The sequence below is a fragment of the Podarcis tiliguerta genome (genome assembly GCF_965153285.1).
Source record: "Podarcis tiliguerta genome assembly, chromosome: 7".
NCBI classification, from domain to species: domain Eukaryota; kingdom Metazoa; phylum Chordata; class Lepidosauria; order Squamata; family Lacertidae; genus Podarcis; species Podarcis tiliguerta.
Window position 1 is genome coordinate 74,564,807 of NC_139540.1, and position 13,972 is coordinate 74,578,778.

At 46.0% G+C, this 13,972-nt stretch overlaps 1 protein-coding gene and 1 long non-coding RNA gene across 4 annotated transcripts in view; one reads left to right on the plus strand and one right to left on the minus strand.

The window, feature by feature from the left end:
• Positions 1–13,972, minus strand: part of ANKH (ANKH inorganic pyrophosphate transport regulator) — a 128,762-nt gene that overhangs the window by 82,794 nt on the left and 31,996 nt on the right. The gene's annotated exons all lie outside the window — the stretch shown is intronic.
• On the plus strand, positions 1,989–7,436 carry LOC310681812. 2 transcript variants are annotated; one of them, XR_014513642.1, is made up of 3 exons: positions 1,989–2,073; positions 2,928–3,117; positions 7,230–7,436. It is a non-coding gene; the product is annotated as an uncharacterized lncRNA (long non-coding RNA). The 2 variants fall into 2 exon arrangements; XR_014513643.1 differs by lacking the exon at positions 1,989–2,073 and having other exon boundaries at positions 2,809–3,117.

Here is a 13,972-nt window from a genome sequence, read left to right on the forward strand (position 1 = left end):
GGGGGGGGGTTTCCAGTCGGAACTTGCTGGAACTCAGTTCCGGCACCTCTCAGGTGGGCGCCATTGTTCTTGTAAGAGAACAAGGGAGGTGTTTATAGCGAGTTCCAGCCCCTCTTTTTCTAGGAAAACAGCACCGTAGACCCACTGAAATAAATGAACCTAAGTTAGTCATGACTCATGTCCACTCATTTCAATGAGTCTACTTCAAGTAGGAGTACCTGTCGCAACAAAACCTACCTCGCAGAGTGGTTGTGAAGATAAAAGGGAGAGTGGGCTACAAAGGCCACTTTGAGGATATGTAGGATAAAAAAAATGTGTTTTTAAAAGGCACAGGTGGACACTAGCAGTCACATCTGTCTGTTGACTAAAAAAAGGCATGGGGTTTCTTTCCTCTCTAAAGGACTCTATGGAAATGAAATGTAAGATACAATAAGAAGCCTTTGCATACCACATAATTCACTACAGTGGTGCCCCGCAAGACGAATGCCTCACAAGACGGAAAACCCGCTAGACGAAAGGGTTTTCCGTTTTGGAGGTGCTTCGCAAAACAAATTTGCTATGGGCTTGCTTCGCAAGACAAAAATGTCTTGCGATTCCTGGGGTTTTTTCCCCTCCCCCCCCTTTTTCCCAAGCCCCTAAGCCGCTTAACAGCTGTTCGCTAAGCTGCTTAACAGCTGATCTAAGCCGCTTATCAGCTGATCTAAGCCGCTAATAGCCTTTTAGCAGCTAATCCGCTAATCCCTTAAGCCTTTAATAGCCGCTAATAGCCGCTAAACCGCTAATAGCGCTAATGGGCTTGCTTCACAAGACGAAAAAAACCGCAAGACGAAGAGACTCGCGGAACGGATTCTTTTCGTCTTGCGAGGCACCACTGTAATGGAATTTGCTGCCACACGACAGGACTAGAAAAAGATCAGACACATTAATGGATGCCTATCAACAACAATTATCTAAATACGACGTCCATGTTCAGAGGCATCCGAATACAAGATGATGAGAAGAAAGAAGTGAAGGCTATTAACTTCCTGTTCCTCTTGTGTATCCCATTCTTGTTTGGCTCCTTTTCAATAGAAAACGCTGGACTGGATAAGGCTGAACTGAAGCACCATATTTTTCCACGTATAGCACACCCCCATGTATAGCACGCCCTCTATTTTGGGGAACTCAAAATTCAGAAAGAGGGGGGGGGATTGCCCAGAGTTGTTGAACGTTTGGGTGGGGTTGCTCTCAGAGTTGTTGAGCTTTTTTGAGTGGCGAACAATGTTGCTCACCAGCCTGATCAATGGACGCATCACGGAAGCCATAAGTTCCCTGCCCACAGAAGCGGCCAAACACCCACCCATTGGCCACAGCAACAGCCAATTGAAAGCAGCACTTGTCGCAGACACCAATCAACAGCGCAATCACCACTGGCAAGCTGCTGCTCGCAGCAGGAACCAATCCCCCGTCACCACTATATGCTATCCGTGTATAAGACGACCCACAATTTTTGAGATGATTTTAGCTGGCAAAAAAGCTTGTCTGATACACGGAAATTTACGGTATGTCTTTGGTAAAGATATGGCATAATTGGATAAAAACTGCATTCATGCATGTTCCTATCTACCAATGTACAGAGAAGTGGACGTTAATTTAATTGCCCCAATATGTGAAGGGAAATTGATCAAAACTGACATCCATAGAAGTTTCATAGAGAACATATCTCCCGCAACAATTATTTTTGCTGCAACTAGACCAGGCATTGGTTGTGCTCATAAACTCTGCAAGGAGACTTGCATCACCAAATACTTGGCGACACTCTCTGGACAGGCACTGGAGAATTGCAAAGGATCATGGTTCCCACACACTCTGGACAGAGGCTGGGTGGTCATCTGTCATGGATGCTTTAATTGGGATTCCTGCATTGCAGGGGGTTGGACTAGATGACCCCTGGTATCCCTTCCAACTGTATGATTCTATGGAAGGCTCTTCCAACAGAAATTCAGGAGATGCATTCTGTTTTAACCTTCAACTGTCTCCTGGAATCTCTTATATGCCGCCAAGTTTTGTGGGCAATTCAGTCATCAATCTCAGGTTTTATTTTACACGTGGTCTTATTGTACAAAGGAATGGTTGCTGTCAACTTCTTTGATATACCGGTACTTTTATAAACAAACAAATAAATGCATAATGTAAGTGGAAGGCGCAGCTTTTAACATATGCTTGCCCCCATCCAGCCCATCACTGCTTCTAAACAGCATTTAATTCCTGGTCTACCTTGCCTAATCTAGGTGAAACAGAGAGCTGGAGCTGGGTGCTTTCAGATAAATGTTAAAAAGCATGGGGGACAAGATACTCTGCTGGGTGCAACTGAACAGCCCCCCACCCCACCCCAAGTGCTGAGCAATAGTTTCGCTAAAATCATACCTGTACAGTGGTGCCTCGCAAGACGAAATTAATTCGTTCCGCGAGTCTCTTCGTCTAGCGGTTTTTTCGTCTTGCGAAGCAACCCTATTAGCGGATTAGCGCTATTAGCGGTTTAGCGGCTATTAAAGGCTTAGCGGATTAGCTGCTAAAAGGCTATTAGCGGTTTAGCGGCTTAGAAAAAGGGGGTGGGGAGCGGAAAAAAATCTCAAGACTCGCAAGACATTTTCGTCTTGCAAAGCAAGCCCATAGGGAAATTCGTCCTGCGAAGCGCATCGAAAAAGGGAAAACCCTTTCGTCTAGCGGGTTTTCCGTCTTGCGAGGCATTCGTCTTGCGGGGCACCACTGTACTTAATTTAAATCAACTTATCAGGTCGAAATGGTTTATTTATGGTGTGGGGGAATAATATTATTCCTCCTGAAACAGAGAAACTGACATCATTTGTCTAAACCAATGAACAAAATATTTCATGGTAACTATCTTATCCAATGTCATCCCTTGAAATGCATCACTTTCCACGCAGAGAAAAATGAGCCATATGGTGAAGCACAGATGATGAGTAACGACGGTCGGGTAGCAAAACAAAAAACAACGTATCCTGTGACTGCAAGATGGCATGGTTGCCAATAATCTGCATTTAAAATTAGTAAAGGCAGAGAAAAATATTCTGCACGTCTTTTTCTATTCTTCATAAACAATAGATCGACTAAAAGGTATGTGGAAGAAGCATTCGGAAGAATGATGTAACCATTTGGTCAAATCGCCTTATCTGTAAATTCATTCCAAAATTTGACAGGTGTTATTTATTCTCAAGATATGGAAAATACACAGTAATGGCTCATCTTGAGAGCCAGTAAGCACAATGTTGTTAATTGGTTTCCAGTTCTTCATTCTGAATAAAGATCAGTAGTAGGGCTGTAAAGATGTTTCAAGAATGTGTGGGTATTTAACTCATTCAACAAGAGGGACGCGGGTGGCGCTGTGGGTTAAACCACAGAGCCTAGGACTTGCCAATCAGAAGCTCGGCAGTTCGAATCCCCGCAATGGGGTGAGCTCCTGTCGCTCGGTCCCTGCTCCTGCCAACCTAGTAGTTCGAAAGCACGTCAAAGTGCAAGTAGATCAATAGGTACCGCTCTGGCGGGAAGGTAAACAGTGTTTCTGTGTGCTGCTCTGGTTCGCCAGAAGCGGCTTAGTCATGCTGGCCACATGACCCAGAAGCTGTACGCCAGCTCCCTCGGCCAACAAAGTGAGATGCGCACCGCAACCCCAGAGTCGTCCGCGACTGGACCTAATGGTCAGGGGTCCCTTTACCTTTACCTTTTATCAGCACCAGAGTGCAAAATGCCACAGTAGACATAGGCTTACTCTCTGGGACCAATATGCAGTGTTAGAAACGGGGGTAGGAACCTAATGGCTTCTTGGACTTGGGTTGTGGGCACCAAAACAGAATGTCTAGTTGCCACCGGGAGCGGAGATAGGTAAGACTTTTAATTTATTACACTGGTACCTCGGGTTAAATACTTAATTCGTTCCGGAAACTGTTCTTAACCTGAAGCACCACTTTAGCTAACGGGGCCTCCCGCTGCTGCTGCGCCGTTGGAGCACAATTTCTGTTCTCATCCTGAAGCAAAGTTCTTAACCTGAGGTAATATTTCTGGGTTAGTGGAGTCTGTAACCTGAAGCATATGTAACCCGAGGTACCGCTGTATTTTGATAAGCATGAATTAATACGCAATTCGCGTAAGTGACACGTTGTTAATATCACACTTTTAGCAGAAATTGTTAAAACATGTTTTCAAAACACTCTACTCTTTATTGTTAAACTCCTTAACGTATATTTCAAGGCTTCAAAGCACATACATTTGAGTGTCAGCCAAGCGCAAAAAAAAAAAAGGCACTCAGACTTTTGGAGATGCTCGCAAATGGAAAAACTTGAGGTGCACAATGCGCCTGGCCCCCTGCTAATTTCGAACCCTGCCAATATGGCAATGGATATAACTCTACTAGACATCTGAGAACAGTGGAACCAGTCACTGGGGTTTCATGTTCCCTTCTCGTAGTGTCCCTCTCTGGATTGCAGACATATTTAATATTCAACAAGAAAGCCTTATGTGGTTGACTTGGTTCATCATCTTCCACATAACAAAAACCTATTTCTTAGGTCACCGAAGACAAGCTTTCTTGAGAGGATAGCTGTTGTGATCAATAGTACAGCAGAAACCCAAGTGACCTCTCTCCTATAGAATCCCTCAGCGAAGGAGCCAGCCAAGCAAAATACAACAAACTCCTGGGGAAGAAAGGAAGTGGTTTTGCAGAAATGTAACTTTAGGGTTGCGGCAGGCATGTTTAATTTTATTCCAAGGCATTTGACGTCAAAGGGTGGGAAAGCAGTAACACCGGGGGTGGTGGGATAGGTGTTTAAACCAAACCCCAAAGCTATCGCGTATGTGGCACGCAGCATGACTTGCTGAGAGGTTTGTTTGTTTTTACTTGTGAGAGTTACAAAAGAGCTTTGCTTGTTCAGTAAAGCAGTTGTATTGGCGAAAAGGTTAGCGGTTCAAACTGTTGACAGCAAAGCATCAATGAGATGTTCATGAAAACAACCAATATCTCAAGTACAGACAGATAGAAGATCTACATTTTCTAAAAAAAAGACTTTAAAGAAGAATGGAAACTTTTTACAAATTACTTAAAGGAAAAACAAAATGAATTGGACTCCTTGGCAGGTTTTGAATAAACATACACAAAGTTTTTTATTGTTAACATAACAGACAGATAATTTAAGGATCTTTACAATTCTACAATATGCAGAGAATAACAGGTGTTGAAAAATCTGAGAGAGGAGCTGAAGGAAGTCTTGGGGGGGGAGGGAGAGTTTTTCTTGGGGGTGGAGAAAAAAATGGGGGGGAAGAATGAAGATGATGTATTTTGATAATTTGCTATGTTGAAATTCTTAAGCCCTGTGATAGTTTCTCCCTACCCATAGTAACTTCAGTGTATTAGAATGACAACTATATAGCCAGGGCCATTTTACCCATAGGCGCTAGGGGTGTGGGGCACCCGGGAGCCAGGCTCTCAGGGGCACCAGGCCAAGAGTCCGAGCGGCTCTGAGCCGTGAGTTTGGGGGTGACCGAGCCAGCAAGACGCTGAAGCAGGCAGCCGGCCCCGCCCTCCTGAGATTGGGCGACCGGGGTGTGTGTGTGTCGGGGAGGATCGTTGCACCCCAGCGCTGCATATGCTTACGACAACCCTGTACAGTGGTACCTCGGGTTGCATACGCTTCAGGTTACAATCTCCGCTAACCCAGAAATAGTACCTCGGGTTAAGAACTTTGCTTCAGGATGAGAACAGAAATCGCGCAGTGGCGGTGCGGCAGCAGCAGGAGGCCCCATTAGCTAAAGTGGTGCTTCAGGTTAAGAACAGTTTCAGGTTAAGAACGGACCTCCAGAACAAATTAAGTACATAACCAGAGGTACCACTGTATATAGTCATAAATTAATGCATCTAAAACGCATTGAGAGGCTTGGTAGAGCAAAATTGTACTGGTAACTCGAGTGAACAATCGCTGTGTTTTATAATTGATTTTATATTTTTTTACTAGCTCATTTGCATTAATAAATTCATACAGAAGGCCTGGAAGAGGGAGAGAAGTAGCTGTTTTCTTGATTTAGGAAGATGTCCTTGCCAGCTCACCATAGGTGGCCATTTATAAGCTTGATTGAAAGCAACAACGAATAAACCCTAGGAATGGGGAACTTCCAAATGGGAAGGGCAAAATATGGCCCCCAGTCCTCTGTTTCCGGCCCTCTGAACTCTCCCCAAGCCACACCCATCGCTGGACCTGCTCCATTCACTCCAGGTGGAATGTAGACTACCGTACAAAGGTACAAGTCGTATGCATTCCTCCACCAACCTTGACCTCTGGCATACAGGTCCAGGAAGGCTGTCGACAAAGGCAATACAGGATGAATTCCCTGCATTATAGCTGACATAGCTCATTATTCCTCACTTAAAATAAATCAATCCTGTCAGAAGATATGGACAGACAGATAACATACCAGGCACACCCTGAAAATCCATTATTTTCAACCCATATTTTAAAAGCCAATTTTCCCAGTCCATAGTTTCGCAAGTGCCATGAGTTTTGTACAGAGCACATGATTTTCCCAACACTACAAGGTTAGGGGGCAGTTCATCGCACAAAATGAACCTCTGAGTCGCTCTGGTATACCTATAACCCAGTTTCCCTAGCATTTAGGATTAGTTGAGAAACCTTGAAAACTACCATATTCGCCCTATAGGATGCACTTTTCCCTCCAAGAATGAAGGGGAAATGTGTGTGCGTCCTATGGGGCAAGTGCAGGCTTCAGGAAGCTATCCCGCAAGCCTTGGGAGCCTGGCGCGACTTCCTGCTGGGCTCCCAAGGCTTGCAGACAGCAGCCTGCATCCCGAAGCCTGGGGCGCGCAGCGGAGCGTGCCCCAGGCTTCGGGCAGATATCCGCAAGCCTGGGGAGCCCGGTGGGAACTCCTGCCGGGCTCACTAGGCTTGCGGATAGCAGCCTGTTCTGGGGGCTGGGGTCGGGGGAAGCTCCGGCTTCCCCCGTCCCAGCCCCACGCCTGGGGGAGAAATAATCCCCCCCCCAAAAAAAACTAGGTGCGCCCCATAGGCGCCCCATCCACCCTTAGCTTTTGTATGGAAACTTTGCCTATTTGACTAATCCACAGTAACTGAATGGAAGGAATTTGCATGGAAGGCATTAATACTGCCATTTCTTACAGTAAGGTGCACACAGTTTGTGCTTTTCTGTTTGTTTTCCATTTTTAGAATATCAGCATGGGCGCAGTCATCTCTAAAGAACGTACCACACAATACTGGGAACATTTAAGTGATTAGGACGCCCTATGTGAAAACAACATACTGCACACCTGGTTGTAATGAGACGAAACCTTACCCTATGTCCCCCTGTTGCGCTCTGTCAGCAAAAGTCAATGATATGAGAGGTGTGCATGGAATAAACAGTCCGTGCGAGAACATCAGGACATGATGTATTTTGTTACGTGTACAGAGTGGAGGTGCAATAATTCAACAAGGGATGCTGGAACTACTGCATGATCCTCATTTCTGCTAGTTTGTATTTTCACCCTTCTCATATCTTGTTCCGCTGCAGTTAAACTAAGATACCTATGACAGTATATTCAGCTTGTGCATATGTATTCCCAGTGCCGGATTTATGTATAAGCTAAACAAGCTATAGCTAAGGGCCCCACTCTCTTGGGAGGCCCCCCAAAAAATTGAATGGGGAAAAAACTGGATGTACATTTCCAAAATAGAAGATAAAAAACAAATAAATTAAAACCTTCATACAGCAACAGTGTTTTGTGTTGTGTAGGCTCCTATGATGTAAGTAATGGGACCTACCTGCTAGTCTGCTCCCTAAAACATCACTGGTTTGCTCATTTCTATATACAGTGATACCTCAGGTTAAGTACTTAATTCGTTCTGGAGGTCCGTTCGTAACCTGAAACTGTTCTTAACCTAAAGCACCACTTTAGTTAATGGGGCCTCCTGCTGCCGCCGAACCGCTGGAGCACGATTTCTGTTCTCATCCTGAAGCAAAGTTCTTAACCCGAGGTACTATTTATGGGTTAGCGGAGTCTGTATCCTGAAGCGTATGTAACCTGAAGCGTATGTAACCCGAGGTACCCTATACAGTGGTACCCATACATTCTGCATGGACTGGTGGCATGGCAACATGTTGGCTTTAGATACCTCTTAAAGGTAAAGGTACCCCTGCCCGTACGGGCCAGTCTTGACAGACTCTAGGGTTGTGCGCTCATCTCACTCTAGAGGCCGGGAGCCAGCGCTGTCCACAGACACTTCCGGGTCACGTGGCCAGCGTGACGAAGCTGCTCCGGCGAACCGGCACCAGAGCAGCACACGGAAACGCCGTTTACCTTCCCGCTAGTAAGCGGTCCCTATTTATCTACTTGCACCCGGGGGTGCTTTCAATCTGCTAGGTTGGCAGGCGCTGGGACCAAGCAACGGGAGCGCACCCCGCCGCGGGGATTCGAACCGCCAACCGTGCGATCGGCAAGTCCTAGGCGCTGAGGTTTTACCCACAGCGCCACCCGCGTCCCTTCTTAGATACCTCTTAGGTCCATAAATTACCATATAGCATATATTTAACCCAAAAAACAGTGGCAATTTGTTGTTGACAAAGGACAGCTGGGCATATAAAGGGCCCCAATACCTTCAGTAGCTTAGGGCTTCATCAGGTCTAAATCCGGCCCTGTGTATTCCTGCAGAATGCAGGCAGAAACCTTGCACAGAACGCTCCCTCTTTCTTAGCTGTGCATTACTACTTTAGAGCTGCAGGGACTCCCATTAGATTTGCTAGCTTCACTGCCCTTCACAAATCGTATCTGCTGGGTCATTTGTACACTGTTTACTTTCTTCATATTAATCTTCCTTCCGGGACATGCTACAAAGTGTATTTTTCAGTGCTGAGTCACTTGCCTTTGTATTTCCTTGCAAAACAACAAATCTGGTTAGGATTAATGGCACATCAAACGATACTGAGGGCTGATACTCAACTTCGGACCAAAAGACATTAGAGAATAACAACAGTGGCTCCGGGATTGGAGAAGATTTGCAAACATCTGCTTGGGATGGATGCCAAACAGATTTCGTAAGACCAAGTCTGATCTCTTGGTCCTGCTTTGGAATCCTAGGTGGCTGCGTTCGGACATGTAAGATTCCCAGGTTCACACATTCTACTCTCCCCTTCCCTGGTGAGGCTGTGAGAAGGAACTGAGAATTATAGCTTCCAGTTCTGTTTCAGATTAACCTTGGTTTAGGGAGTCATCTGAACCATACCGTGGCTATTCTGAACCATGGTGTGTTGTAACGAATCAGCTTCGTAAACCATGGTTTGAAGCGCGTTCGTTCCAACAAACTCCAGTTAAGATTAGTATGCTCTAAACAGGGACGCGGGTGGCGCTGTGGGTAAAACCTCAGCGCCTAGGACTTGCCGATCGCATGGTCGGCGGTTCGAATCCCCGCAGCGGGGTGCGCTCCCGTCGTTCAGTCCCAGCGCCTGCCAACCTAGCAGTTCGAAAGCACCCCTGGGTGCAAGTAGATAAATAGGGACCGCTTACCAGCGGGAAGGTAAAGGGCGTTCCGTGTGCTGCGCTGGCTCGCCAGATGCAGCTTGTCACGCTGGCCACGTGACCCGGAAGTGTCTGCGGACAGCGCTGGCTCCCGGCCTTTAGAGTGAGATGAGCGCACAACCCTAGAGTCTGGCAAGACTGGCCCATACGGGCAGGGTTACCTTTACCTTTACTATGCTCTAAACTGGTTAATCCAAAAGAGGGGGAAATTTCAAAATTCCTCCTCGTGGCAGCAAGAAGGGGGAGTGGGGGTTGGATAAAAGTCTGAGGCTCACTGCAGCTCGTTCTCACGATACAGCTGTACATCTAAATAAGGTTCATTTGTTTGAAACACAGCTCAGTTCTTTGGGGGGCAACTGCGCTTTCACTAGGGCTTCCTATTTTAGATTCACGTTTCTATTATATTCCTTTAGAAATATATATTTTTTTCATGTGGGCCTCACTTCAGCCTCTTCCCTCTCCTCCACTAATTCTACTACACTCAGCCACAAGCAAGTCTGCTGTTGCTTTATAGCAGGGGTCGGCAAACTTTTTCAGCAGGGGGCCAGGTCCACTGTCCCTCAGACCTTGTGGGGGGCTGGACTATTGGGGGGGGGGATGAACAAATTCCTATGCCCCACAAATAACCCAGAGATGCATTTTAAATAAAAGCACACATTCTACTAATGTAAAAACACGCTGATTCCCAGAGAGTCCGCGGACCGGATTTAGAAGGCAACTGGGCCGGAACCGGCCCCCGGGCCTTAGTTTACCTACCCATGCTTTATAGCATTAATTATCCCTTGTTGCCTCTTATGCAAAGAACTTTTGATGAACCAATGCCTAGTGCTACCTTTGTGCAATGAAATCCTTCGTCAATACTGTGCTTGCTTACAAGGAAAACAGCTACTGCAACCTGATACAGCCTGACCCAAGGTAGGCTTTATTAAATCTGTTTTTTATATGACCATAATAATTTACTGCTTAAGGACCAACTAATCTTTTTCATGTCTGCAGCTGGAAATATATTAACACAATATGGGCTAAACAGCTACTAACTTAGAGGCATGGTGGGATACATTTCTCCACAAGGAGCTACAGTACGTTCCAGCGTCTAATAAAGTATCTCAGAGCACTAAGCCACACAAAAGCCAAAGATAATTTTGTAACTGTATGGTACATTTTTTTTATTCAGTACAGGTAACTCACAACTTGTGCACATTCAGCTTTAAGCGCTTGACAATTTTTTTAATTGAAAAGGGTGTGGAAAGCAGGCGGGCAACTGGGGGGGGGGGGGACGACTTTGGCAATCCCACCCACCATTGAACCCAATGTGTTTTGACTAGACGATTTTGGCTTCCGGCGCTATCCCCCAGAACGTAACCCCAGCGGAATCTTCAGAAACTGAAAAATAAAGTTAAAAAAAAATACTCATTTTATGAAGCCTCTCTTGACATCTTTTCCTGGAAGCTCCTTATATCAGGGCCGGTTTTATTATGTCACCCTGTACAGCATTTCACAACACAGTAATTGAATTTTACTAGCAAACCAGAAGTTCAAATGACCCCCTTCCAGCCCTGGGAGGAGCATGGGGAGTGCTTGTGCGGCACACCTACACAACGCAGCCGACGCAGCTCTGCTGTATAGTGTGAGGTACACTGATGACATGTGGGGGGGGCGGTCTTTTGAGTATAACTAACCACTACATTAGGGATGCGGGTGGTGCTGTGGGTAAAACCTCAGTGCCTAGGACTTGCTGATCGCAAGGTCGGCGGTTCGAATCCCCATGGCGGGGTGAGCGCCCGTCGTTCGGTCCCAGCTCCTGCCCACCTAGCAGCTCGAAAGCACCCCTAAGTGCAAGTAGATAAATAGGTACCGCTTTATAGCGGGAAGGTAAATGGCGTTTCTGTGTGCGGCGCTGTTGCTGGCTCGCCAGATGCCGCTTAGTCACGCTGGCCACGTGACCCGGAAGTGTAGTGTCTCCGGACAGCGCTGGCTCCCGGCCTCTTGAGCGAGATGAGCGCACCACCCTAGAGTCGGACACGACTGGCCTGTACGGGCAGGGGTACCTTAACCACTACATTTATGGTATAGAACTGTCTACATAATTCACCAAATATCTTTAAATGCTTTTGGCTATAACATCATCCAACCCACCTCAACCACCATGAACATCAAGTACCAATAGTACAATGTGGTTCCACTGAAATTCAAAACTGTGCTAGAACACTGACTCTAAAAGTCAAATCACTTTACGGACTTTGAGGCTTGCTGTTTTATTTCTAGTTCTCAACTTGTGGTAGCAAAGCCCAGTAAAAAAGTAATAATAATTTCACATCCAGCTAGTTCTTTTGAGGTTGGTATCAAACTTGCCTTATTTTGCCTGTCCGTTTTTTATTGAAACATTTACAAAACGACAATATATAAATGGCTACCACTTTTATGAGCTTGGATAAATGTATCACATTATCAAAATACACCAGCAAAACACATTCATCATGTGCCACTTCCAATAATCGCAACACTCCAACCACACAAATAATGTTTGACTGGGTTGCAATTTCTGGAGATGGAACCAAAAAGCTCTTAAATCTTTTAGGAATCATGTGTGCCACTGGAACTTAATTGAGAAGTAATACAATGGATTTATTTGTTTGGTGTCTTAAAGGATTAGCACTTTGTCACAAAGGGCAAGTCATCTTTAACCTGGAAATGTTCCTTATGTACATTTTTTCCATTGTTTGGTATGTTCAGTACTTGGATATGAGTAGCAAAATTAAGACAGGCTTGCTTTCTCTTGCCATTAGTCTCTGACGTCAACCCTTCATTTCCAGTATGTTTACTAGCATAGAAAGGCATCTGCTCCCATCTTTAATCGCCCAGAATGGGCAATAAAGCACTAAAGTTATATAAGCAATTTAATAATTAACAGTAGTAGTAATCATCAGCAGATTTTCCACCCATTGGTGTGTCTCCTCTGTTGGAATACCAGGCTTGAAATTATCTTGGCCAGCACAGAAAATGTCAAGGCACATTAATGTTATTTCTGATCGCCGAAGAATTGATGCTTTTGGATTATGGTGCTGGAGGAGACTCTTGAGAGTCCCATGGACTGCAAGAAGATCAAACCTCTCCATTCTGAAGGAAATCAGCCCTGAGTGCTCACTGGAAGGACAGATCCTGAAGCTGAGGCTCCAATACTTTGGCCACCTCATGAGAAGAGAAGACTCCCTGGAAAAGACACTGATGTTGGGAAAGATGGAGGGCACAAGAAGGGGACGACAGAGGACGAGATGGTTGGACAGTGTTCTCGAAGCTACCAGCACGAGTTTGACCAAACTGCGGGAGGCAGTGGAAAACAGGAGTGCCTGGCGTGCTCTGGTCCATGGGGTCACAAAGAGTCGGACACGACTAAACGACTAAACAACAACACTTAAAACAGCAGCACCTATTTTCAACCGCAGTCTGCTTTGGACTGGACAGCAACAAACTTTTGAAGAGAAATTAAGACGGGAGGTCAATAAGCAGGAAAATATGAAGGGCATCTTCAGATTGAATAAACCTTAGCTTCTGCTTCTTCTCCAAGAAGCAGCTAACGTCACCAAGAAATGCTTTATCAGCAAATCCAGATGCACCCCTTGCAGGCGGCAGTGTCCAACGGCATGTTTCTACAGGCAGTTTTAATACTTCCCACATGCACTTCCCACTTCCGCATCAACCGAGACTGCTTCCAAAGCCATCCTGGAACTGAGATTGGCTACTCAAGATCACACGGTACCATTGGGTACCCTAAGTGTAGCATCTGAAGCAATTCAAAATGCTTGGCTCGTGAGCGAACATCTCTCCTCCCCTGGCTGCCTCCCTGACTTCATCCCACATTGTTCAGGAGAGCCCTTTGACCCTCCAGAGAGATTTTTTGGGAGGGGAGAGAGGTGCAAGAGGCTGCACGGCACAGGAAAGGAATAAAGTTTACTTCCAGGAAAATCCTTAACTTGTGTTATAGGAAGGTCACACACACACACACACACATTAATATAATATAAGGTAAAGGTAAAGGGACCCCTGACCATTAGGTCCAGCCGTGGCCGACTCTGGGGTTGCGGCGCTCATCTCGCTTTATTGGCCGAAGGAGCCGGTGTACAGCTTCCGGGTCATGTGGCTAGCATGACTAAGCCGCTTCTGACAAACCAGAGCAGCGTACGGAAATGCCGTTTACCTTTCCGCCGGAGCGGTACCTATTTATCTACTTGCACTTTGATGTGCTTTTGAACTGCTAGGTTGGCAGGAGCAGGGACCGAGCAACAGGAGCTCACCCCATCGCGGGGATTCGAACCGCCGACCTTCTGATCGGCAAGTCCTAGGCTCTGTGGTTTAACCCACAGCGCCACCCGCGTCCCTAATATAATATGTTCATAAATG